Source organism: Bombina bombina, chromosome 11 (assembly GCF_027579735.1).
Source record: "Bombina bombina isolate aBomBom1 chromosome 11, aBomBom1.pri, whole genome shotgun sequence".
Classification (NCBI taxonomy): domain Eukaryota; kingdom Metazoa; phylum Chordata; class Amphibia; order Anura; family Bombinatoridae; genus Bombina; species Bombina bombina.
Window position 1 is genome coordinate 184,298,881 of NC_069509.1, and position 4,908 is coordinate 184,303,788.

Genomic DNA, 4,908 nt, shown 5'->3' on the forward strand with positions numbered 1-4,908 from the left:
ACCTGCCTCTGGGATGAAAAATTTTGAACTCTAGTTTGTATCCCTGGGATACTATTTCTACTGCCCAGGATCCTGGACATCTCGAACCCAGACCTGAGCGAAGAAGGAAAGTCTGCCACCTACAAGATCCAATCCCGGATCGGGGGCAGACACTTCATGCTGTCTTTAATTCAAAAGCAGGCTTCTTGGATTGTTTTCCCTTATTCAAAGACTGATAGGGTCTCCATGAAGGTATAGACTGTTCCTGCTTGGATGCAGAAGAGTAAGAATTTCCCTTGAAATTTGGAAAGGAACGTAAATTACTCTGTCGTCCCTTTTGTTTGTTTCTCTTATCCTGAGGGAGAAGATGACCCTTACCTCCTGTAATATCAGAGATTATTTCCGTCAAGCCAGGTCCAAACAAGGTCTTCCCTTGTAAGGAATTGCTAAAAGCTTAGACTTAAGAGGATACGTACGCAGACCAAGGTTTTACCCATAAGGCGCTGCAAGCTAAAAACAGAGAAACCTGAAATCGTTGCTCCCAGTTTGATAACTTGAAGGGAAGCATTCGTAATAAAGGAATTATCCAATTTAAGAGTCTTTACCCTATCCTGGATTTTATCCAGGGGAGTTTCTGTCCTAAAAGCATTAGACAACGCATCACACCAATATGCCGCCGCACTAGTGACGATAACAATGCATACAGCTGGCTGCCATTGTAAGCCCTGGTGTACATACATCTTTTTGAGTAACCCCTCTAATTTTTAATCCATAGGATCTTTGGAAGCACAACTATCCTCTATGGGTATAGTAGTTCTCTTAGCTAAGGTGGAAACAGCTCCTTCCACCTTGCGGACTATTTGCCAAGCCTCCTTAACCGAGTCGGCTATGGAAAACATCTTTTTAAATATAGGAGATGAAGAAAAAGGTATACCCAGTCTCTCCCACTCCTTAGCAATAATCTCAGAAGCTTGGTCTTGTACCGGAAAAACCTCAATGGAGGAAGGTACTCGCTTACTGAATTTCTAATTTTCCTCTACGCTTTCCCTGCAACATTGGGAAAGCAGACAACGCATCTGAAACTGCAGAAGACATGAGAGAAGCGATGTCTTTTAAAGTAACTCCTGCAGGAGCTAGAGAGGAAACGCAGGGCACGGCCTGTGAGGGCGTTAAAATTTGGGACACTTGAGGAGAAAGCTGCAGCATATATTGAACCTCGTCATTAGACTCCTGGACAACATCCACTTTAGAAAATGCTGGCTCAGAAATGTTTTTATCTCTATAACAAAGTCCTCAATACATGAGGAACAGAAAGGGATTGGTGGTTCCACATTGGCATCAAAACACAAGGAACAAGTGACATTTTGCAAGGCCTCTTGGTCCATACTGGTTCAATTAATTAAAAACATTAAATTTATAATAATTTTCCAAGTAAAAAAAAGTTACTGTCTCTTTAAATTTTAAAAGTAACTTTTTACCGAAGATTGAAAAAATACAAAATCAGCAGATTACTAGTAATATAACACCTCAGCAGCTTTGCTGACGTGCCTACCTGACTCGCAATACCGGAACTATTCTGCTTTTATTTCATAAGACAATCTGGAACTCAGGAGGAGAAAGCAAGCGTTTTCCAGTCCTAGAAATGCATGCTTGTACCGAGAATCATGCTTTTCTAGGCAGATTATGAAGATCTCTTATCCGTGTATCTCACACTGAGGCGCAATAAAAGTGGCACGCAACTCAGTTATGATCTGCCCATCATGGGCGTCGCCATAAGGAACAATCTCCTGGTGTGTATTTTACTAAGTTAAACCGCCAGGAGAGTAAAACCACCAGAGCCATTTGCAATAACTGTCTCCCAGCCCCAGCATCATAAGGCTGTCAAAAGTCCTCTCCATCGAGGAGAGTTTACGTGTCCCACCACAATAAAGAGCCCCTTTTCTATTCTGAGCCCTTCATTATGTGAATAATTGTTTGAGATGTAGTGCTCACTTCTTTCTGAGTGTTGTTTTGGTTGTCCCCAGAAATAATAGTTAGCACTTACCTTATACATCTGCCTGACAGCAAGGCAGCTCACAGGCTTGAGAGGTCCTCTCCCTCACATCGACCTGTGGAGAAATAAAAGGCCAAGTAAATTCACCTCAGGCTTTAGGAGTAGGACAGCATGAAATACATGGGAGGACAGTGAGAATTATGTCCCACCCAGTTCCCATTGCTCTAAAGCCACACCTGCTCTACTGAAGAGACCAGATATGGACTACGGCTACACCTAGAAACAAAGCAGCACAATCTTGTACTACTTTAAAAATAAAACTCTTGATTGAAGAATCTTTTCCAACAACCTAAATTTACCACCTCCTTGCACTTAACGTAGGCAAAGAGAATGACTGGGTTGGGAGGTGATATTTAACAGCTTTGCTGTGGTGCCTCTTTACGCCTCCTGCAGGTCAAGAAGTGGTATTTCCCAGTAGTAATTAGATGATCTGTGGACTCTGTCATTAAAAAGAAAAGGGAGTATGTGTTTTTCCTTGTTGCATCCAAGACAATGCACATCCAAGGGGAACCTCCATGCACAAACATGCACTTGTGCTCATTTCAAAATAAATATGTACTCATATGCACTGACAGAAGGCTTTTCAGTTTTTTACGTCCCTTTGATAGGCATTAATGCCACTCATCCTATTGGTTAGAAATTACACATACCAACTACCCACTTAGGAAGTAGCACCCAATTGCTTGAGCCAGTTCAATCAAGTTTCTTACACCGCATCCTACTGCCCAAGAGCCTTGCCTTTATAGTAAGTATCAGCTGCCCAATAAAACATAATAGGAACGATTATGTATGTCTTTTCCCTTCTTGTACCTGTTATAATTATATATGAAACAAGTTACACAAAGGTCACTTGCAAGCTGGGGGAACATCACAAAAGAGGTTACATCTAACAAACTAGCCTGGAAATTTAGAATGAACCAATGTTTAGGCAAATGGACTCGATCAGATTAACAGCTTTAGTTGGTCTAGCTACAAAACTCTTTAATCATTTACTGAAACCACTCTAACTGCAAAAATGTTAAATTGCCAATATCGCACAAGCATTAAAAAAAAAAACTATACAACCAGCACTTAACATCTTGCAAGAGTACAAATGTGTCAAATTCTTGTGTTTACAAGTCTGGTGGAAAAGTTCCACAATGGCCCTGCTTTGAGACCAGCATTATATAAAATTTCCTCATGAAGACCTTAAAATCCTGTAAAGACTGGCTCTGAAGCACTGGAATTGAAACATGCCTGCTTTAAAAGATTAAAATGCAATTAAGATAGTTTACAATAATAAGGCACTTACAGCCGCCCATAACCCTTCCCTCAAACCCAAAATTCTTCATATCCAACTAGCAGGCCATTTGAACATAACCATTCAGGAGTGCCTTTATTACCAAAAATGGAGTCCTGTTAGCACAAAGTCACGAATGAGCTTTCACAAAAGAAATTAAGAGTCCAAAGATTGCAGATTAAGGCCAAATTATCCCTTATGATTGGTTACATTTTTCTATTTGTATCACATTCCCAAAAATACAAAAAAGTGGATTACAATTTTTTTGTTTAAACAGGTTATACAAAGCTGGAAATTTTCAAGTGGCCTGGAACAAATTCAACTTCTGGTTAAACTGTGCACCAAATTATCAAAGGAACCAATTAATTGTTTAGCCCTTTTACTGCATGAGGCATAAAAAGGAGGAACCCAGGAAAGCATGTCAGACATCCTTAAAAAAAAAAAAAAAAAAAAAAAAAAGGGGAAAGAAACAGTTTCTATTATGTTTTTCAGTTTGAGAAGAATATTGTAGTAATCTGGAAGGAGGGAAAACTTCCAAAAAAATATATATATATATATTTAAAATATGAACCTTCTGCAGTCTAGGGCAGGCAATAAGCAGACTGTGCATGTTTGAGAAAACCAATGAAAATGTAGGCCTTAAGACTAACCACTTCAATTCTCTTAAAGGGAAAAGGGAATACATGAAACTTCAATCCAATTACAATTTGTAAGGTTTCTGAAAATGTTCCATAAAAGCAGGGTAAGCATTTACCAAATAAAGAAGAGGGTAGGGAAAATATACAAAGGAGTCAAAATGCAAATAAATATCTAATAGTACTTCGTATTTAACAAGATTAAGCTGCTAGAAATGATCTTTCAGGGTTACTTCAGCATTTAGTGTGGCATGTAGTTTACATTTCTCACCAAGGATACAACCAGCACAGTAAATAAGTGCGTACATGTTCTTAAACTGTAAAATTTAAAAAAGCCTATGGAGGTTAATTGGGGGTGGGGGGGAATCAGTTTAATATTGCTACTTCAGAGCACTAAAACACACAAAGTGAATCCAATAAAGATCCTTGTATTGATTCAATATTAAGTATTAATTGTATGACCATCGTGAAGTAGCACCTCTGTAAATCACTGGAATCAACTGTTAAAAATCAGAAGAAAAAATATATATATATATATAAATAAAAAAATTGACTCCATTTCTAAATTCCTTTTTTGGAAGGAACAAAACAAAGCCAGTAGATTTGACTGATGCTGTGTTCCGCATGAATTCAAACAAAATGGCAATACTGTTTAAAGCAAAAAAAAAAAAATACTCTGTACAGCAGGAAACTAAAAAGGGATGGGGGGGGACCAACCATACATTCAATCTGATATTTGTTTCCCTTTGCAAATACAAGTAAGGTCACTTTGCATTGAAGAGATACACGTTCACTTATGATCTTGCCAATACCAGAAGTCCTGTTACTAGGAATAGTTTTAATAAAGCCAGAGTTACAAGAGGCAACAACTTTAATTCCTAGAACGGATGACAATCATTGAAATCACTAAAACAGTGAAAGGGAAGATGGCCCCTCATGGTTCCCTTTTAAAGAGTATGTTG